Raw genomic sequence first — 24,233 nt, 5'->3', positions numbered from 1 at the left:
ACACGACTGAGTGACTGAACTGAACCGAACTGAACTCCCACACGCCCCCCTCTCTGTCCTACTTTGCTTCGCATCTGCAGAGAGATTGATCTGTATAGACTCCAACAGTGGTTTCCCATGCCCTCCGACCTCTGATTGGGTTTGGTCAGTAGGGGCCTGGAAAGAGATGAGGAGATTCAGGTCAGGGTTTCTGGGTATTTATTTCAAAGCAGGGAAAACTCTCTCCCTACAGTTTCCTTGGCTTGGTTTCTATTATTTGGAAAGAATTATGATGTAAGGCTAAAGGCTTGTTCCTGGAACATTTAAAGCAGAATTTAATTTTAAGGCTTTAGAACCAGATTTAGTTCTCTGATATAGATTTTAGAGTATTTGAAGTCTTCTTTTCCCCCTCAAACTAAGATGACTTCTTTTCAAGATGGCCTTCTTTATACAGCTCTCTTCCTCTGGTTTGGGTAGTGGTTTATTTTTTCTCTTTATGTCCAAAAGGTCACAGCATCTTTAGGGCCACTAATCTTAGGTTATTGGACTATCCTCTGGCTCACTATACCCACAGAGAGTGCCTTTGTAAGTAACCTGGCCTTGATTTATTATCATTTAAGTGTACCACTTATTTCCTATTGGAATCCCAACTATTACATACAGTTTTAAAGGCTAGTGGGTTTTAACTATATATAATTGTACTTTTTTGAAAGTCAGGAGCCAAGATTTGATCACTGTGCATAGTTCTAAATTGGATCCAGATTTTATAACATCAAGTAACTTCAAAGTACTACTTTGGTTAATTTCAAATTAATTTTTCTTACATTGCTGTGATGCTTGAAGTCAGTCTTACTCCTGAAATACTCTTAGATATCTCAGAAATAACACCTCTTCACTAAGTGAATTTGAAATTCTCAATGTTATTCAATATATTTAAAAATTAGCCTTTAATTTATTTTGGCATTTCTAATAAATGAATAAAGAAATTTTATTAATTTAGTTTTATTTTTAACAAGTTTTACTCAATTTTTTTATAAGTGCAAACATACATTAGTTATGGTACTACACAAGGAATTAAAGGTAAACTTGGAAGCTCAGATTGTATCCTTTCTGAGTTGTTGTCACAGTGTGAATTTTCTAGCAATCACAGTGTTACTTTTAAGTTCCTCAAGGGCTCAGTTTTAACCTAAGTGAATAATGATAACTTTGTGGACTTCTGCTTTGGGCACATTCATGCTTATGGCAGGCAATGCATCTTTTGAAAAGAGCTAGAGGATTGGGGTGAAATATGACAACCATCTACTTGGAGCTATTGAGGTTAAGATGATGGAGAAGAAGGAATCACACGGAAACACTGGAAGCCAGGAGACAATCAGCACAATGTTTCAGCCAGAAACAGACTCATACAAATATGCTAACTGATTTATGGTAAAGGCTGTGAAGTAGGAAAAGAATGTTCTTTTCAATAAATGGCCCTAGGAAAGTTAGATAATTATATAGGAGAAAATTTACCTTGAACCTGTACTTCACTTTATAAACAAGTGTGAATTCTAGTTGGATCACCAGACTAGATGTGAAAGAAAAATCAGTGAACTTCTATTAGAAAACCTAGTTGAGCATCTTCATGACCTTGAGATATACACAGTTTTCTTAAACTGGACACAGAAATACTAGCTATAAAGAAAAAAATGTACTGAATTAAAAATGAAGAACTTTTTAATCAAATGACATAACTAAAATAATGAAATAAACATGTCACACAGGACAAAATGAAGAGCTTGCACAAATCAACAGATCAATTAGATCACTCAAAAAAAAAATGGTCAAGAGACTTCAGTGGCACTTACAAAGGAAGGTCTATACCTAGTCAATAAATACAGAAGCAACTGCTTGTTAATAATCAGGGAAACAAAAATATAAATGGCAAAACACCATTATTTACACACCAGAATAGCATTAAAATTAACGGATTGATAATACTAAATATTGGCTAGGATGTAGAGCAACTGGGATTTTCTTATGCAACTGTGGTGTGTAAATGGTGAAAATATTCTTGAAATCTATGTGAATATATAGCAAAGTGGAACGTGCATACAATCGGACACATCAACTCCATTTGTAGATATATCCAAAGGAAATATGTATATTTGTTCCTGAAAAGACATTTAATAGAGTGTTCACAGCAATATTACTTATAAAGGTAAATATAGGAAGTAACCCACATGTCAGTAAACAGTATAGTGGATTAAATTCTCTTGGTGTATTCTTACAGTGGATTATCATAAAGCAATGAGAATGAAGGATATATTAGTATATAGTAATATGATGTGAAGTGGTATAAGCTAGGAGAGTGATTACTTTTGCAAAGGGAATGACAGAGCATAATGTGGAGCTTACTGAGATGCTGGTAATATTCTTGACTTTAATGCTAGTTATAGCAGGTGAATAATCATTGATTGCTATGTATACTTCAGTCAAAAGGTTTAAATATATGAAAAAAAACAATATCTTTCTTCCAGAAAGATGTCAGTACTGTGACCGATTTCTCTGTATTAACAGAAAAGCAAAACAAAACAAATAGCAACATACTACATTAATCACAGGTAAGCTGTAAGCTTGAGATATTTAGCTAAGACATATGGATCACATCTAATAGTGATATGACCACTACATTAGACAGAGGGTCTTTTAATCGTATACCACTGATGCCTGAGAAATTCTTTAAGAGGAGGAATTTCTTTGATTCTTTGGATGGCTCTCATCCCAAGTCTAGATTTGGAAATTTTTGGAACATGGTTATATTCAATTTCATCTTCCTTTTCTCCATTTCTCTTTACCCAAAGAAGTTCAGGAAGAAAAATATGAGAGCTTGGGGCTAAGTTCAGAAACTTCAAAGACTCCTTGTTTTTTCTTTGTCTAAATTTTATAAATGTCTGAGCATTTTCTTTGAGAATTTTAGGACAAATGTAGCATTGATGTACTTTAAAACTTCATTCGGAGTAAATATACATTTAAAACAATTACTTTGTGACCCAGAGTTTATCAGTGGGCCAGCAATGTCCACTAACAATCAGCAAAATTCTCCAGTACCTTGAAAAGAGAAGTTTGAGCATTTCTCAGCCATCCAAGAGCATGGATTTCTTGGAGTCATACCATTGACACCAAAGGTTTGTTTTCAGACAACTCTGATTTAGGTCATATAAATCTGCTCAAGATGTCTCTTTTATGAATAGTTGGAAGATTTGTAAATTTTGGTTTATTCAGCTGGGTAATTTTCAGTAATAATTGCAAAAAGCATTCTTAGAGTTTTCTCTGCTTTCACTCTTGTCATACCACCATCTTTTCTTAATGCAGTAGCCAGAGAGATTATTTACTGACATGCATACATCTCTCCCATAGTTTTCTGCCAAATTTGTAATCTCAGTACATTATCATACCTATGAAACATTATGCTCTAGGCAGCTGATGTGTAGGCAAATATTTAACAATTGGCTCTCAGGGAAGGGAGTCTTGATGTGTAGACTTTGCTGATTTCTAGGTAAACGTTCCCACTGTAGGTGATTTTAAGCTACCAGTGGTTCAACAAATAGGCTCACAGAATTTCTGAAATTCGTGCAATAACTTGAGCTAGTTCCAACATACACAAGATCCAGACTACCCCTCTGACCTACTTTCCTTCTATTTCCCCCCACATCAGGCTTCTCTCTCATTACTCTCTAATCCTTACCATATTTTGCCCTTATCATTTTTCACTCTCTGATTTTAGAACATAAGTTTTGTGGAAGCAGAGATTATATCCTCAGGACTTAAAGAAGAGCAGGGTCTGAGAAGGAAATGGCAACCCACTCCAGTACTCTTGCCTAGAAAATCCCATGGACGGAGGAGCTTGGTGCAGGCTACTGTCCGTGGGGTTGCCAAGAGTCAGGCACAACTGGGGTGACTTCACTTTAAAGGATGCATAATAGATACTTATTGAATAAAAGAATAAAAGTTATATTCAATAATTTGACTTTATCCACATGCATAAAGGTAGTGATCTTGAAAGGCAGATAAATGATAATAATTATGAGTCATATAGTGGGTGTGTGTAACCACAGTGATCAAGCTCAGATCCTAAACAGGATGGATAGTAAGTGCTGAGAACTTGAGCAGAACTCGACGTCACTGAGCTCAGTGTATCCACAGGCTCTCAAAAAAAAAAAAAAAAAACAAAACACAAACCCTTTCTGGAAACCTTGGCTTCCCAGGTGTCTCAGTGGTAGAGAATCTACCTGTCAATGCAGGAGACATGGGTTTCATTCCTGGGTCAGGACGATAGTAACCCACTCAAGTATTCTGGCCTCAATAATTCCCTGGACAGAGCAGGCTGGTGGGTTGCAGTCCATGGAGTCACAAAGAGTTAGACTTGACTAGGCCACTGAGCATGCAACAGACTAGCCAGTAAGCTGTCGCCACCAGTTACCAGCAGAAAGAAGCCTTTGCGGACAAAAATTTCAAGCACTTTAAAGATTCTCGGAAGCAGGATTACAAACAGTAGTAAGCCTGGGCAAAAACATCCAGATCCATGAGCCCAGTGATGTGTGTTTAGCAATGAGGAGACAGTGTCATCTGTCAGTCTCTGTGGTCGCATATGTCACTGGGAGAGAAAATTCCCATCTGATGTTAGGGAGTGGTTTTTCTCAGTTTAGTCAGTATAGCACTGAAGAATGAATAGCCGTGAAATATTTGTTAACTCCTAACTGAACTTCTTTTCTTGAAATCTAATCAGAGATATGTGAATGAGAAGAGACAATCAGTGATTAAGCAAAATGAGGGAGAAGCAGATACTGTAATTTTGTCCTAAGGTAAAATACCTCTTATCCTGCAAATTCATAATGTTTTTAAGCTGTCAGTTTGATTATAGAGTTTCAGCAGCTCTCAAACATCCATAGGAAAAAGGCTGACCGCACTGCTATGAGTTGCCCATGTGCTTATCTATGGTTGGAAGAATAATGTCCTTCAGCAGTGTATTTGTTCTAATCTAATCAAAGTGTTAGAACTGGACATGGAACAACAGACTGGTTTCAAATAGGAAAAGGAGTACGTCAAGGCTGTATGTTGTCACCCTGCTTATTTAACTTCTATGCAGAGTACATCATGAGAAACGCTGGACTGGAAGAAACACAAGCTGGAATCAAGATTGCCGGGAGAAATATCAATAACCTCAGATATGCAGATGACACCACCCTAATGTCAGAGAGTGAAGAGGAACTAAAAAGCCTCTTGATGAAATTGAAAGTGGAGAGTGAAAAAGTTGGCTTAAAGCTCAACATTCAGAAAGTGAAGATCATGGCATCCGGTTCCATCACTTCATGGGAAATAGATGGGGAAACAGTGGAAACAGTGTCAGACTTTATCTTTTTGGGCTCCAAAATCACTGCAGAAGGTGACTGCAGCCATGAAATTAAAAGACGCTTACTCCTTGGAAGGAAAGTTACGACCAACCTAGATAGCATATTGAAAAGCAGAGACATTACTTTGCCGACTAAGGTCCGTCTAGTCAAGGCTATGGTTTTTCCTGTGGTCGTGTATGGATGTGAGAGTTGGACTGTGAAGAAAGCTGAGCGCTGAAGAATTGATGCTTGTGAACTGTGGTGTTGGAGAAGACTCTTGAGAGTCCCTTGGACTACAAGGAGATCCAACCAATCCATTCTGAAGGAGATCAGCCCTGGGATTTCTTTGGAAGTAATGATGCTAAAACTGAAACTCCAGTACTTTGGCCACCTCATGCGAAGAGTTGACTCATTGGAAAAGACTCTGATGCTGGGAGGGATTGGGGGTAGGAAGAGAAGGGGACGACAGAGGATGAGATAGCTGGATGGCATCACTGACTCGATGAGTCTGAGTGAACTCTGGGAGTTGGTGATGGACAGGGAGGCCTGGCGTGCTGTGATTCATGGGATCGCAAAGAGTCAGACATGACTGAGCGACTGAACTGAACTGAATCAAAGTGTATTTGATCAAAACATTAGGGAGTAAGGGCCCATGTGTTTCCTGTCATAGGGCATATATTAGAAAAAGACAGAGAGATGCCATGTTGGTGTGTTTAGAAGCATTTTTTCACTAGCAAATTTATTTATGGAATATGGGGTTAGTTAGTTCAGTCGCTCGTTTGTATCTGACTTTGTGACCCCATGGACTGCAGCATGCCAGGCTTCCCTGTCTATTACCAACTTCTGGAGCCTGCTCAAACTCATGTCCATCGAGTCGGTGATGCCATCCAACCATCTCATCCTATGCTGTCCTCTTCTTCTCCTGCCCTCAATCTTTCCCAGCATCAGGGTCTTTTCCAATGAGTCAGTTCTTCACATCAGGTGGCCAAAGTATTGGAGACTAAGCATCAGTCTTTCCAATGAATATTCAGGGCTGATTTCTTTTAGGATGGACTGGTTGGATCTCCTTGCAGTCCAAGGGACTCTCAAGAGTCTTCTCCAACACCACAGTTCAAAAGCATCAATTCTTTAGCACTCAGCTTTCTTTGCAGTTCAACTCTCACATCTATACATGACTACTGGAAAAATCATAGCTTTGATTAGATGGAATTTTGTTGGCAAAGAAATGTCTCTGCTTTTGTACACTGGCAAATTTATTTATGGAATATGAGGTTAACCCTTTCGAAATAATGCATTCTCTTTAACATGTACACACATTACCCATTCTTAGCTTCAACTGTATAGGGAATGTTCAATGGCTAGTAAAAATGAAAATTCTCTGTATCTCTCCATGTCTTAGGATGTAAGAGTAATTAAAAATCAGTTCCAGATACAGACAAAGATAATGCAAAGTAGATATAAATTGGTTAAATTTTGCAAAAATAGTGCAAAGTAGATACAAATGGTTGTATGGCATCACCAACTTGATGGATATGATATTGATCAGGCTCCGGGAGCTGATGATGGACAGGGAAGACTGACAGGCTGCAGTCAATGGGGTCACAGAGTCAGATACAACTGAGGAACTGAACTGAACTGAACGGAGATATAAATTAGGAAAAAAGAGTCTACTTAGAGCACGTCTGTTCTTTTGCATGTGTTGGTTGATAACACCAGTGCCTACACAGACATCTCTCAACAAGAAGTTTATCATTCCCTCATCAGATCCTCAATCCTGAGCCTTGAAAATGAGGGACGTATATTTCTGTGCAAAATGGGATGCTCTAACTTCATCCTTAAACACACAAAAAACTAAGATAGAGGAATTGATCTGGTCTGAGAAGATATATTCTCTTTAAGACCTCTCTGCTTTTCCATCTGCTTGCTTTTTGTTGAAGTCTCCGGGAACGTGTAAGAAGTGAGTAAGCTGTTGTTGTTTACCCCACCCTACCACTGAAAAAAACAGGCAACATCTTAGGTGTCCTCAGTCTAGAGAAAATGAATATTTTCCCTCATCATTCCCTATTCTGGTCTCTTCTCTGTTCTGTAATCTAAACTGTCTGGTATCCTGCCAGTAGTGTATGCAAAGTGAATATTTTTCCTCTTAGTTTCTTTGCTTTGGGTATTACAACAAGGATTATCTTTCAAGTTGCATACAATTTGGAAATAGAATTCCGCACTCTCCAAAATGTATTGATTTTTTTTTAATAATTTATGTGTTATAATCTCTTATGTAGCTTTTGTGGCAGACACCTGGAGGTTTATTACCATGTGGACTTGGCTTTATCCAAGCTAATTAAACCTTGGAAGGAGGTCTGCATCCTGTCTGATTTTCATCTCTTGTTGGATAAGCAGTTTGGGGGAGAATTACATGGACAGAAAGATGCTCCATGGGCCAGAAGTAGTCCCATTTATCACTGTACTGAGAACCTACAACTTCTCCTCCCTTTAAGCCCCTTAGCTGATCTGGCTGGAATCACTAGGGCCACAGTGATCAGTATTGCCTTTGGCTCCTCCAGTAGCTCTCATGTGGCATTTTCTGGTTTTAATCTCACTCCCTAGAATGGAAGAACACGTTCTATTTTTCCAGGCTGCCTAACTTTGGAATTACTTATTTTCCTTTACCTCTTTGGTCTCCTTAAAGGTGACTTCTAAAGAAAATGACACCTAGAGCAATGTTTCCCTTTTTGACCTGCATGATCTGCACTGTTATCAACTGTCTGCTCAGCTGTTATGTTCATCTCAGCTTAGTCCCTGGAATGGCCACATGGCTTTCATGATATTGTATTACATCTCATTTATAGGAAACCATGTTTTCCCCAGCTCAGCCTCCTTTTGGGACCTCTACTGAGTCTCTGTTCTTTCAGAAGGATATGAAACTCATTAATATAAGTTGAAAGTAATGGATATGCCTTAGTCTTCCTGGAGGCTCAAGGGTAAACAATCAGCCTGCAATGCAGGAGGCACAAGTTTGATCCCTGGGTTGGGCATATCCCCCAGAGAAGGAAATGGCAACCCATTCCAGTATTCTTGCCTGGACAGTTCCATGTACAGAGGAGCCTTGTGGGCTACAGTCCATGAGGTTGCAAAGAGCCGGACACAACTTAGTGACTAAACAACAACAAATGATATGTCTTAATCCTAACTAGTGACCATTTCCTGGTGCAAATGATCAGTTTTGTTTGCTTTGTATTAATAGGTTTGCTTTGATAACTTCTAAATTCCCAGTTACAAAGAGGAGGGTGTTTTGCCTAAGTCTTCCTCTAGGAGTTTTATAGTTTCTGGACTTACATTGAGATCTTTAATCCATTTTGAGTTTATTTTTGTGTATGGTATTAGAAAGTGTTCTAGTTTCATTTTTTTATAAGTTGTTGACCAGTTTTCCCAGTACAACTTGTTAAAGAGATTGTCTTTTCTCCATTGTATATTCTTTCCTCCTTTGTCGAAGATAAGGTGACCATAGGTGCATGGAGGGCTGGTACACTGGACACTGGGATGACCCAGAGGGATGGGATGGGGAAGGAGGTGGGAGGGGTTTTCAGGATGGGGAACACATGTACACCCGTGGTGGATTCATGTCAATGTATGGCAAAACCAATACAATATTGTAAAGTAATTAGCCTCCAAAAAATAAATAAATAAAAAGAGGAGGGTTGAAACTGTTCTGAAGCACCTTAAATATATCCTTATAGACAGTATTTTTAATGTTAAAAAGTAAAATGCTATTAAAATATACTAGCGTTAGTAATGGTGTAATGAAGCAGATACATTTATATTCTGGTGACAGTAGGAATTAATACAAATTTTCTCAAAGAGATTTGTCAAGGTACATCATTGTGACTTGTAAACATTTTTCAACTCAAGACTAGGCATTCCCTCCATCCCAATGAGAGAGACTTGTTTGCCTAATTTATGTACAAATACTATTTAATTAAAAAACTGGAAATAAATAGAAAGGGTTGGATGCAAAACCTATAATACTTTATCATAATAACATTATGAAGTCAATAATACTGTGTTAATGGCAAAGGAGATATGGTTGATGACCAACATAGGGTATGAATCAATATAAATGCATAGCCTGCATTCAGCTAGGGCCACTCTGTCCCTTGGTGGTTCAGTTAAATTTGACTTAAGCCTGTGTCCGTTGCTCTGTGGGAGTCCAGAAGCCGCCTGCTTGCTTTCTTTGAGATTCTGCATCTTATTTCATTATGCTCTCCTCAGCTGTGTTCCATTTTTATCCTGGACCACCTGGACTTACATCACAGTGCTTTCACTGGTTTCCACAGACACTCATTCACAGTGAATATTGTGTCTTCTCATAGTCTCTGTTGAAGACAGGTGGGCAGGGAATGCTGGAGAGGAGAAATTATAGACAGGATTTCAAATGATAATGTGGTATTCTGCAGTCTCATGGCTCCACCTTCATCATCTCTTCCTTCTTCCTTTCATTTCTGCCCATCCCACCCCCTGCCACTTTCTTTAAAAAGTGGGAAAAGAAGAGAAAATCCTTCCTTATTCCCATGCACAGTAAATCTGGCTATACTCAGGCCTTTTTAATAAAATCATTTTTTCTTTTCTTATTTTTTTAAATTTTTTTAATTGAAGGATAATTGCTTTATATAATTTTGTTGTTTTCTGTCAAACCGCAACATGAATCAGCCACAGGTGTACATATTTCCCCTCCCTTGTGAACCTCCCTCCCATCTCCCATCCCATCCCACCCCTCTAGATTGATACAGGACACCTGTTTGAGTTTCCTGAGCCATACAGCAAATTCCCATCAGCTATCTACTTTACATATGGTATGTAAGTTTCCATGCTACTCTTTCCATACATCTCACCCTCTCCTCCCCTCTCCCCATGTCGATAAGTCTATTCTCTATGTCTGTTTCTCCACTGCTGCCCTGTAAATAAATCTTTAGTATCATTTTTCTAGATTCCACATATATGCGTTAGAATATGATATTTGTCTTTCTGTTCCTGACTCACTTCACTCTGTATAATAGATTCTAGGTTCATTCACCTCATCAGAACTGACTCAAATGCATTTATGGCTGAGTAATATTCCATTCTGTATATGTACCACACTTTCTTTATCCACTCATCTGTCTGTGGACATCTAGGTGGCCTCCATGTTCTAGCTATTGTAAATAGTGCTGCCATGAACAATGGGATACATGTGTCTTTTTCAACCATGGTTTCCTCAGGGTATATGCCTAGGAATAGGATTACTGGGTCATATAGTGGTTTTATTGCTAGTTTTTAAAGGAATCTCCATAATGTCTTCCATAGTGGCTGTATCAATTTACATTCCCACCAACAATCCAAATGTTCCCTTTTCTCTACACCCTCTCCAGCATTTATTGTTTGTATACTTTTTGATAATATCCATGCTGACTGGTGTGAGGTGACATCTCATTGTAGTTTGATTTGCATTTCTCTGTTAATGAGCGATGTTGAGCATCTTTTCATGTGTTTGTTAGCCATCTGTATGTCTTCTTTGGAGAAATGTCTGTTTAAGTCTTTTTCCAACTTAATGATTGGTTCGTTTGTGTTTTTTTGATATTGAGTTGTATGAGCTGCTTGTATATTTTGGATATTAATCCTTTGTCAGTTGTTTCATTTGCTATTATTTTCTCCCATTCTGAGGGTTGTCTTTTCACCTTGTTTATAGTTTCCTTTTTTGTGCAAAAGCTTTTAAGTTTAATCAGGTCCCATTTGTTTACTTTTGTTTTTATTTCTGTTACTCTAGAAGGTGTGTCGTAGAGGATCTTGCTTTGATTTATGTCATTGAATGTTATGCCTATGTTTTCCTCTAAGAGTTTTATAGTTTCTGGTCTTACATTTAGGTCTTTAATCCATTTTGAGTTTATCTTTGTGTATGGTGTTAGGAAGTGTTCTAATTTCATTCTTTTACATGTATCTGTCCAGTTTTCTCAGCACCATTTATTGAAGAGGCTGTCTTTACCCCATGGTATATTGCTTTCTTTGTCAAAAATAAGATATCCATAGGTGCATGGGTTTATTTCTGGGCTTTCTGTCTTGTTCGATTGGTCTATATGTCTGTTTTTGTGCCAGTACCATATTGTCTTGATGACTGTAGTTTTGTATTATAACCTGAAGTCAGGAAGGTTGATTCCTCCAGTTCCTATTCTTCTTTCTCAAGACTTCTTTGGCTATTCGGGGTCTTTTGTGTTTCCATATGAATTGTGAAATTTATTGTCTTCGTTCTGTGAAAAATGCCATTGGTAATTTGATAAGAATCACATTGAATCTGTAGAGTGCATTTTTTAATATAATCATTTTCACAATATTGATTCTTCCTATTCAGGAACATGGAATATTTCTCCATCTGTTTATGTCATCTTTGATTTCTTTCATCAGTGTCTTATAATTTTCTGTGTACAGTTCTTTTATCTCCTTAGGTAAGCTTATTCCTAGATATTTAATTGTTTTTGTTGCCATGGTGAATGGGATTGATTCCTTAATTTTTCTTTCTGATTTTTTAATTGTTAGTATATAGAAATGCAAGTGATATCTGTGTATTGATTTTGTGTCCTGCAACATTGCTAAATTCATTGATTATCTCTAGTAGTTTTCTGATACTTTCTTTAGAGTTTTCTATGTACAGTATTATGTCATCTGCCAACAGTGAGAGCTTTACTTCTTTTCTGATATGGATTCCTTTTATTTCTTTTTGTTCTCTGATTGCTATAGCTAGGACTTCCAGAACTATGTTGAATAGTAGTGGTGAAAGTGGACACCATTGTCTTGTTCCTGATCTTACGGGGAATGCTTTCAGTTTTTCACCACTGAGAATAATGTTTGCTGTAGGCTTATCATATATGGCATCCTTTGAAAAGTTTTAATCAAAAGTGGGTACTGAATTTTGTCAAAGGCTTTTTCTGCATCTAATAAGATGATCATATGGTTTCTATACCACATTGACTGATTGGTGTATATTGAGGAATCCTTGCATTCCTGGAATAAACCCAACATGATCATGGTGTATGAGCTTTTTGATGTGTTTCTGAATTCTATTTGATAAAATTTTATTGAGGATTTTTGCATCTATGTTCATCAGTGATATTGGCCTGTAGTTTAATTTTTCTGTGTTGTCTTTATTTGGTTTTGGTATCAGGGTGATGGTGGCCTTGTAGAATGATTTTGAAAGTGTTCCTTCCTCTGCAGTTTTTTGAAAGAATTTTAGAAGGATAGGCATTAGCTCTTCTCTAAATGTTTTTTTTTTTTAATTTATTTATTTTAATTGGAGGCTAATTACTTTACAATATTGTATTGGTTTTGCCATACATCAACATGAATCCGCCACGGGTATACACGAGTTCCCCATCCTCTAAATATATGATAGAATTCTGTGAAACCATCTGGTCCTGGGCTTTTGTTTTTTGGGATTTTTGATCACAGCTTCAATTTCAGTGCTTATAATTGGGTTGTTCATAATTTCTATTTCTTCCTGGTTCGACCTTGGAAGATTGAACTTTTCTAAGAATCTTCCATTTCTTCCAGGTTATCCATTTTATTGCCATATAGTTGTTCATAATAGTCTCATAATCCTTTGTATTTCTACATTGTCTGTTGTGACCTCTCCTTTTTCATTTCTAATTTTGTTGATTTGATTCTTCTCTCTTTTTTCCTTGATGAGGCCGGCTAAAGGCTTGTCAGTTTTGTTTATCTTTTCAAAGAACTAGCTTTTAGTTTTATTAGTTTTTACTATTGTTTCTTTCATTTATTTTTCATTTATTTCTGCTTGCATCTTTATGGTTTCTTTCCTTATACTAATTTTGTTTTTTTTGTTGTTGGTGTTCTCTTTTCCAGTTGTTTTAGGTATAAAGTTAGGTTGTCTATTTGATGTTTTTCTTGTTTCTTGAGGTAGGATTGTATTGCTATAAGCTTCCCTCCTAGAGCTGCTTTTGCTGCATTTCATAGATTTTGAGTTGTCGTGTTTTCATTGTCATTTGTTTCTAGAAATTGTTTGATTTCCCTTTTGATTTCTTCAGTAACCTGTTGGTTATAGAAATGTGTTGTTTAATCTCCATGTGTTTGTGTTTCTTACAGGTTTTTTTTTTTTTTTTTTTTTTTTGTAATTGATATCTAGTCTCATAGCGTTGTGGTCAGAGAAGATGCTTGATGTGATTTCAATTTTCTTAAATTTGCTGAGGTTTGATTTGTGACCCAAGATGTAATCTATCCTGGAGAATGTTCTATGTGCAGTTGACAAGAAGGTGTATTCTTCTGCATTTGGATGGAATGTCCTAAAGATATCAATGAGATCTATCTCATCTAATGTATCATTTAAGACTTGTGTTTCCTTATTAATCTTCTGTTTTGATGATCTGTGCATTGGTGTGAGTGGAGTCATACTCAGGCCTCTTAATCTCAATTGAATAAGATAAAAACTTTCCTCTCAATAAATACAGTCCGTTTCTGCAAATTTTTCTGATCTAACTATTGTTCTCAATTGAATTAATTATAGATTTATTTCTGTTTGATGCAAACATCTATTTATTGATACTTAACTCTTTTGCTGTCTATCCCTCCTTTCCTGAGACCCCTTGTGCTGTTATTTGTCAGCATATTTGTGGCTGATCTAACCTGCTGGACAAATGCTCCTTTCCTCGCCCACTGTTTTGCTTATATTTTCTCCCTCTAGAAGGATGATGTCTATATAAAATAAGACTGTTCTTTAAGGGTAGAGGTTGCTGTAAGTCCATGTTAGAGTCTCCTAAATATTTGAAAATTCAATCTGTAGGAAAAATAAGATATGTATATAAATAATATATATAATAAGATATAAGATATATATCTAATTTTTATATGTTTATAGATAAATCAAAGTCTCAGAGGGAACACATCATTAGTGATTTTTATGTTTTATTTATTATATTTTTCTAATATATGCATGTTTATATAGATATACATATTTTGATCTGAAGATAACAAATCTATTAGCTACATAAAATGAAGGATATTTTATCATAGAGTTATATACACATAGTGTTAGAATGTTGATAGATATATTAATATTCTGATGATTATTTAGAATAATTGTATATTCTTTTTTAAATTCAGAAGTATGCTTACTCAGAAATAAGTATTTATTCTCTTGAAACCTAGGAACCTTCATTAAACAGAAAGAGTAAAATTTAAGTTCCAAACACCTTGGCATGTTCCAAGATGGAATGCAAATAGCAAGGTAAGTTCCAAGGTAATTTTCACATTCTCAAGTGAATGTATTATTTTCTTGATCTTTTTGTTATGAAATCTTTCTGCAGCTGAATATCTTATGGAGAGAAATTATGCTAAGCTTTCAGCTCTCTGCTTTGGTGGCATAATGTTTCGAAGTCTTTTCTAAGCCAAACCACCTATAGTATGCTGTATCACTGCACATTAGGTGTCATTAAATATCTATTTCACTTATCACAAATTTCGACATGTCTGCAGTAAATCGAAGACCTGGTTTAAAATTGCTCAATACGGGGCTGTCACTTAGTATTAGACCAGGGAAAAGGTGATATGCTGGCATGTAAAGACCTTAAAAAACAATTTTCATCTGTTATTAACAAAACAAAAATTGGCTTTCATGTTGTGAATTTTAATGGAGAAAGACATTATGTAGACTTTGTTTTAAAAAGGCGTTTGTGGAACTACTGAGTTCATTCCTATTTTTTCCTACATACTTTCATTTGTCAACTCTCAATATCAATCTAAGAAAAAATTTTGTAACGGATATAAATGGTAAATAAACCAAGTCCTAATAACCTAGTTTAATTTTCACAGGATACCTGCAGGAAGTAAGGAGGCTAAATGGTAGGAGAATACAGTTAGATGCATCCTGTTTAAACTCACTATGCTAAATTCTAAATGCACCTTGTTTAGATATCATTCTTCCATGACAATGGTCAGAAATGCTTAAAAAGATTTGTCTCAGTTTTTCTACAGGTATTTCAGCTGTCAGGTTGATAACTAGAAGAGTACTATTAACAAAGAGATGTAACTATTAAATTGCTCTCTTTTCTTTTTGATCACCCCACATTAATTTCTGCCAACTGTTTCTAAATTACACAACCAAAACGCCTCCACTTTTTTTTCATTATGACCTGTATACATTAAGCTAGAAGTTCCCCACTACTTCAAACATTCCCCTTACTCAGCTCCATTCAAGGAAACATTATCTTACAAGCCTCAAATTAAGGCCTATTACTTACATGATATCTGCCCCATCCTCAGATGATGCTCTGCATTTCTATTACCAAGCCTGTTTCCTTAAATGTAAATGTTATCAACATATAAACATATATGTATGCATATACATTTATGTATTTATATGTGTGTATATGTATGTACACACAAGTGTGGGTAAAGTTTTTTTCGTTAAATATTTTAGTGTTTTTTATGGTAGGGATTGCACTGTATACATATATATATATATTTGTCATTTCTCAGTACCCTTTAAAATTGGAGAGGGTATTATAAATACCTAGCCAATGATTCAGCATGTACCTGGACCGATCAGATCCATGCTGTATGAACAAGTTTAATGTCAGAACTACTATAAATTACTTATATGTTGTTTGGCTAAATATAATAATAGTAAAACAAGGAAAAAAGTAGTAAGAATTTCACAAATATGTACCATCAGACTATAATTCAATAAACTTTTGCATCTAATAAAATTTCAAACATATAGACCTCTTTCTTTTTTTAAATTAATTTTAAAATTTATTATTTATTGTCATAGACCTCTTTCTAACATAGAAGACATGGTCAAGTTCCTTGGGAGGCAAATCATTTCCGTAGAATTATTTGAAATCTGAGCTGGCATCTCTGGTAGTAACATAAATCACAGGCAGTCAATATTTATTTATGTATTTATCTGGTTTATCAAAAACCACAAACAACAATTATATGTCTGCTTTGTGCCTGGGACAGTGCTGAAGATTAGGAAGGATATGTGATCTACACTTTAAGGGGTTGTGGAAATTCCCATAAGTGATGTCCTGCTGTTTGAACAAGACAACTGAAAAGAAAATCCACAGCCAAGAAACACTACAGTTCAGCAGTAAATACCCCATAAGCAATTATATTAGCAAACTAAAGTCATAGCGTTTTGGGTAACTTTTGTTTCTCATACAAAAGTTAAATGTGCTGTTGTCTCTCTCACTCTCTCTTCAACATTGCAGCAGTGACAATTTATGGATTCAATAATTTCTCACATTCTGCTTGAAAAATGTTTCTTTATCCAAAGGTTAACTCCTTTCGGAGTACAGACCCCTAAATTTTCTTGGTTGCTCTATTAGTCAGTACAACTAGATCCACTAGACTCATAAATCCATCAGTTTTCTAGTCTATAACAGTGTAATCCCTGAAATCTCAGAGATATAAATGGAATTGCTAATTTTCAATAAATCTACAGAAACAGGTAATAGTGTCATGGGCCCCCAGTTCCAGTCATTTTAGCTATAATAAATGATACCACAGGGACTTGCTTTAGGTCATAAAATTTACTGACCAGGATACAAATTTTAACCCACAAAGTATTTTATAAGTTTTCTCCTTTTTTCCTATTTTAAAGTATGAATTCCAAGAATGATTTCACACATGAAACATTATATATAGAAAAGGTGAAAAAATAAACGAAGAATTTTTTGAGATTAGTATTTTTTTATTGAGAAAAGACAACATAAGTAACAGAGACAACATAAGTATTTCAAACATACACAATAGTACATATGTTGGTTACTTAAAATTTAAGTGCTTGGGAAAACATGAAATTGCTATTTATATTCTCATATTTTACAAATAATATATCATACAACAGAAATGTATTTTTCTAATGGATGATAAACATGCTTCTGAAACAAATTCTCTAAATATAAATTAAAATTTAATTTTCTTAAATAATTGCAGACAATTTCCGTATTCTTTAAAAGCAGAAGTATGTACTTTCACTGGGTGTTTTTATTTTTCCTTTCTGAGAGTTTTACCACTATTTCTAAAATACTTATTTGCCCAAGATAACTATCATTCATCCATACATTAGAATGAATTATGAGTATTGCTTTCAATGTATTGCAAAGGATTTCTTTCTGACTCTTCAATTGTATATGGAATGACCTCTGAAATAATATGATTGTAATCACCTTTTAAACATACTTAAGGAATTGGTAAAAAGGAAACAATCAAGAGTACCTTTAATGTAACATTTCAGTAAAAAGTGTAAAGTATGAGTTGAGAGATTCAATCTAAATGAAAACTTATCCTATTGAAATCTTTAAAGTCTTTGAGTTTCACACTTTGGGATTTCCTGGGCTAAGCTCAAAGTAGATGTGAGACAGAAGGAATGAATTAGCTGTGTTTTTTGCTATATTTTTATAATCAAAGCCAGAAGAAATAGAGCAGTTGAGATGCTGAATCAGTGTTCCGTCATTTATCCATTTTTTACCAGAAATGCACACACAGATCAGGTACTGATCAGCCAAATGTATATCTGGCATCATTCCTGTTTCTTTTGTGGACAGTTTATGGTAATATTCATGCTGTTTCTCTACTCTTATAAAATGCACATATTCTTTCTTACTGTGTGGCCAAGATGAGTTGTTAATAGATGCTAAGTAAGACATATAAAGGAAGTGTAGTAGGCAGTTACATGGAAATAGGTCTTACATGATTGGTTCTAGTATAAATAAACAATTAAGGAGCGAGCTCTGCAATAGTTGGGATTCTCAAAGAGAAATATTTAAAAATATAAACATTTAAAATTTTATTATTATATTATATATATGTATTTATATATATTACTTTCTATTTATTATAAACAAGGGTTCTAATAATCTTGACAAGAAGATTGGTTTTAATGGTCAGTACCCTTATGAAAATTAAATGCTATATTGCACAGCAGAATCTATGCTGAAACCACAGGATGGATCACAACATGTTGAGAAATGTGTGAACATACTTTTAAACCCCCCATGAATATTTGTTAATAGCACATATGATTTTGAGAAATATATTCTGAACAGCAACCAGAATATATCATATTCAAGACATTGAAGAGAGGCAGTATACCTTCCTCTGATTAGCTCATGGAAAATAGGATTGAAATTTCTAGGGTCAAAATTGTTACTACCATCTCTGACTTTGGCTCTAATAACTATGCTCTAACTATTAGAATTTGTCAGAGTAAGTAATATCATATTGACCTTTGGAGTAATAAAGCATTATTTACTCATTTTGGTAGAGGTGCTATGTTGGATACAGGAATTTTTTTTGACTTAACAGGACCATGTGTGTGATAATCACTACCTGAACCTTTCATGTATATAAATTGTTCATTCTTTTATTATTATCCAGTCATTTATCTCGGGCTCAGACTGTAAAGAGTCTGCCTGCAATGCAGGAGACCCAGGTTCAATCCCTGGGTCGGGAAGGTCCCCTGGAGAAGGGAATGGCAACCACTCTAGTATTCTTGCCTGGAGAATTCCATGGACAGAGGATCCTGGTAGGCTACAGTCCATGGGGTCGCAAAAAGTCAGACACGACTCAGTGACTTGCACTAGTCATTTATCTAGTTATGTATTCCCATAACCTTATTCCATAAGACATTTGAATAGCATATAGGGAATACAATTTGAATTCTGAATTGAAACTTGGTAAAGTGATTCCACTATGGTCTGCTTTTTGGAAAGCCCTGCCAGACAATGCAGAGGAAAAGGGAGCAATTTAAGCCATACAGATGTGTTGTTTCAGTGGTGCCAAATGCCTACTAGGAAGCTAAACATCAGGATGCTTGAATTAAAATTTTCTCTTTTCAGCAGATTTTTGTATTTGAACAGACATTGTGTCAATGTAAAGCCTTTGCCTATTTGTTTAAACTCCTGGGATATATGAATACAGATATGTGAGGCCAAATTGACCGCATCATATTTAAATCAGTATTCCTGCCTTGACCCCTTTTAAAAACTATAAAGCCCTTCCTGCAGAATCATTGAAAATGTACTCAATTGAATGGACCAACATAAAAAGAATTCATTCTAAAGGACCTAATTCTCAGGTTTCTCATTCTCAGACAGGTTATTTTCTTTGAATTATCATTTTAATTCTTGGATTAGTGACAAAAAGAATGTAGTATATGAAAAGATAGTCTGGTAATTATAGGCTTCCCTATAGACTGAAACAGTGTATCACATTGTACATGCAAAAACATGAAAATGCTTGCAATATTATTATTTTATATTGAGAAACAATTTAATTATTTAGAATGTGGTTTTATTTTTCATATGCAGCCAATCATATTCTATTATTAAAAGCTGTTGCCATGGTTTCTGGTTTAGAAAATTGTATTTACTGTATTATGGCAGTGTATTGGATGTTTTGCTTTCACATTAAAAAGAAAAAAAGATCAAATAAAATGAAAGTTTCCCAATAAATTAAATTGTGTCACACAAATGTATTTATGATTAGAGCTCATTAAAAACATTATATTGGTCCAGCTGACATTTTGAAAATTTTCAAGTTATTATAGAAGTCAGCCCCTCTTACTTCATGTTTCCTCAAGTTAGGTTAGCTTCATTTTTCACATTAAATTGTTTAGATTTAAGCTGAAAACATATTCCAGGTGGCATGGCAATATAGAGTCTGCAGGGAGAGAAGCCTCTTGACTGTGCCTCAGTTTAGAACAAAGGGAGGAAGGTATGAGAGAGGGAAGTAGCCTCGAAAACAAAGCCAGTTTGACACATTGGGGCACTTTAATTTTCTTCAACATTTCTTCCCATGGCCTCTAATGCCTTACTGCTTTCCTATGTACTTTCCCTCTGTCTAGCAAATTTATCATGATAGTATACCATTTCATCCAACTTAAATTACTGCCTAGTTCACATATAAGCCTCAGGACAATGCTGCAAAGCAAATTTGATGTACCCACTTAAGGGCCAGGGAAAATGCCTCTAAGAGAGGCTGAAACAACTTGCCCAGGTCAGGGTTGTTGGTGGTGGAGCTCTGCCTGGAACTGGGACCATGGAGTCCTTTTCCAGCATACTGTCCATTTGGCCCAGTGCCTGTCCTTCCACAGTGCTGTGCCCAAGTTGGATGCTCAACTAGTTCAAACACAATTTTGACCTTTGTTAAATCATGTTTTGAATCCTCTGTTATTTTCCTCATATTTTAAGAGCATCTGCTTCCTCAGTAAGGAGATTCTTAATACTGAGGGCTGAACGTGAATGATGTTGAGGACACACCGCGAGAGTGAGCAACAATCACACTGAGGACGGAGGCACTCAAAGGTGGAAAGAAAGCTGGGTTTTTTCTTATTTTAAAATGTTTCTAAAGACAGTGTTATTAAAAATAAAAGCCAGACTGCAAGATTTATTCTTAAAAATAGGGAACTGAGATATATAGCAAAGTCTTATATATTTTCTGCGTACTCAAGCCAAGTCTTGAGTTTCAGCACTGCTCCAGAGGACAAGCAGGGAATAAACCTTTCCTGAGTACTTACTATGAAACTACAACACTTTTACTGATAAAAAAACCAAAAGGCTCAGAGAAGTTAGCGTTGTTTGGAGGTTGATAACAGGATTTTATAAGTATTGACCATGTACAGTGCTAACAGGGATTAACTCATTTATTTTTTTATAACAGCTGTAAAAAAGAAATAATATCCATTTCTCTGTTTTTCAGATTAAAAAAGCCAAAGTTTAGAGTTGTTAAGTAGCTTTTCCAAAGCCCAAGCTGAAGAACTTAAATTAGTCAGTTCAGTGATACTGTCTTTTGCTGAGAATATGAACAACAACAACATTGGACTGTGTAAACTCCTTCAACAGCACTGGGATGTCAGGAAAGGAGAAACAACTTGCTGGGCAGAATTGCTACTCCGAGACAATGGAGTTTGCTAGAGCCTTCATCTTACCTTCTCCTCTTTCTAGTGATACAACTAGCACTGAGTAATTTCATGTCATGACGCTTTCCTTTTCTGAGCTATCCCTATGTAGTTCTAAGACATGTGGTCTAAGACAGTAAAGAGTCCTCCTGCAATGCAGCAGACCCAGGTTCGATCCCTGGGCTGAGATCTTCTGGAGAAGGGCATGACAACCCACTCCAGTATTTTTACCTGCAGAATCCCAAAGATAGGAGAGAAAGTAAAGGACTCAGATCAGGCAATGTACTATTCAAAAAATGCACGTTAGAAGAATATATGCTGGAAAAAGAAATAATGCTTTCTGAATTATCTATAATTTTGAAGTATCTTTGGAAATTTGAGTGACTTATGAATTAGAATTATATCCAGATTTGTTTTGTACCTCAGTGCCTAAAGAAAAAGTCAACAAAAAGTTGAAAATATTGCCAAATTTCTCCTTCAATGTCAAATACACATGTTTAATGATACACATGTATATTAAATATATAAAATTTATGTATACATAATTTAAAATTATGAAAATTCCCTAGCACAGAAGCATACTGATTAACAAGCAAGCTATGGGTTTTTACAAATAAAAGTATAATATTTGAAATGCAAATTTATTATTTTGAGAAGCCATGAATAAAAGGACAACCTAGATAATTATTCCCTGAGTAACTGAATGAACTATAATAAAATATTAAAACATGAAAGACACACAATAAAAAGAAAATAGATATAAGAAAAACTCATTAATCTAGTGGCATTTTGAAAATTCCATTTTCAACACTGGGCAAGAGAAATGATGCCAATATAGTCTTTAACATTTATTATGCTCTTCATAGAAGTGTGTTTTCTAGTTCTACCAACTCTATTTGCATGATGAGATCAAGAGAGCAAAAGACAATTAGAGCCTGAAATCTTTGTAGTTTCATAGGATAAAAGAAGATGAAAAGAGTTGTAAGTTTTCAATGATGTGTTTTAATGAGAGCATTAAAACCCACAAGGATGCAATTGAGCTTAACCATGAAAATATGAAAGTTTCTGTCATGTTTGTGGATCCTCAGTTTAACAAAATATTAAAGTATTTTTCCTACAGTGAATATGTATTTTGAGCATCCTTTGGGTTTCCTTTCTCAGTATTTCATCTTGCTTTGGCTTATTTCAGAAGGAAATAATTCATGGCTCAGGCTCAGGTGTACTGGGGTCCCCTGTCAGAAGTCAAGGGCTGTCTCAAAAGGTGGGTTTAAAATATGGCCTTGCAGAATGATCCTGCAATTAAGACTTTCTCTTCACTTAACAACATTACTGATACCCATCTCGTGAACAGCAAAGGAATATGATTTATACAATGATTGGAAGCATGTTCAGTCCCTAACTCTACTATTTTCAAAGTTTTGGTGGATTTGGGGTGTGAATTGTTTTGTTAAATTTATAATTTTGTGTCTAAGGGGGAAAAATGTCAGTGTCTGGTAACCAAAGGAAAATAATTGAAATCCCTTTGAGTCACATGTGGTTTGAATTTCAGGGTAAAAATGTTGAGTTTAAAGTTACAAATAATTTTTTGTGTCAATCCTTCAGGAGGAAATTATTTAGACACTAATATTGGGGAAAATGATTATTAAGCAAATATACAGAGCATTTCAGCACTGAAATAAAGATACAGCTATTCAAAATTGTCAGAGGAAATCCTCTTTCCAATCTGTCACCTTCACTGCACGCTGCTTCTTTGTTTGCAAATATTTTACACACTGAGTTTCACTTCTTCAACAGTTGTTATATCTCCTCCATCCTTTTCTCAGCATGGAATCTGACTCAATCTCAAAGTTAATATCTTTCAGATGAAAATATTTCTCTCACAGATAAAAAATAAATTTCCAATGTGAAACTGACACCAGAAGTTTTATTTAAAGAAGGAAGAAACTGTACTGGAATTTCCAAAAAGAGTTGACATAGGTATGTGACTTTATACAAAGAGGAAAGTCAATGAATGAGAAATCTCTTTTGGTTCATCTGCAAGCAAGTCGTCATTTTCTTTGGAGCAAGCATGTTAAAGACTGGGAAGAAGAAAATATGCCTTTGTCAAATGTGAATTTTACTGCTATGTTTTTCCCCTGCAAGCCCCCTGTAGGGAAAGCATAACCTCAAAGCTCTCTAGAGAGGTTTGGTATGAACAAATTGTACTTTGAGATAAATTTGAATAAAGAACATTTACAAAAATAAAGAGAACTGAATACCTTAAAAAATCTCAATATAAATCTTAATGGTACATTTGAGGAAAAGACAGCTTGCAAATGTGGCATGAAATAAACATATCATCACTTAGAAACATAACACTCACTAACCCTAGAGACACAATTGAAGTTCATCCCAAGTACAGGGCCTGGGAGTTTGGCCAAGAAAATTATCTCATGGGGTCTAGGGCTTGATTTGTATTTCACATAATATGAAGTGGCATTCATTACCTTGTAATCGATATGCAGATAAGAAGAAATTATTTATAGCACAATTAACTGGGAAGGAAAGAGTACCATACATGTACATATGGGAGAACGGAGGGTTTCTGACAGGATCATAAACCATAAAGAGACTTTTGACAATGATCAGACCTCTGAGATAACCTGCTGCCTTGGAAATTCATCCAGCTTTATGTACTCTAATATATTCATAATCATCTTTTAGTGTCATGCTTCAAGTGTAAACTGGATGTTTATGAAATTTCTGTCCCCTCCCCTACAAAAAACTAACTGAAATCATTTATATTTTTTTGAAACATTGAAAAATGTTTCCAAAATGATCTTAGAATATAAGTTCTATGAGATGTTAATAATCGGTTTGGGAGAGATGATGAGTTGAGGAAGGAAATAGGACTCCTCAGAGCCTTTAGTATTGAAATATATTTTATAACTCTTCTTGAGGAGGGTAAA

The sequence above is a fragment of the Capra hircus genome, chromosome 11, assembly GCF_001704415.2.
Source record: "Capra hircus breed San Clemente chromosome 11, ASM170441v1, whole genome shotgun sequence".
NCBI lineage: Eukaryota > Metazoa > Chordata > Mammalia > Artiodactyla > Bovidae > Capra > Capra hircus.
The sequence above is the reverse complement of the archived record's forward strand: the minus strand, read 5'-3'. Positions refer to the sequence as shown.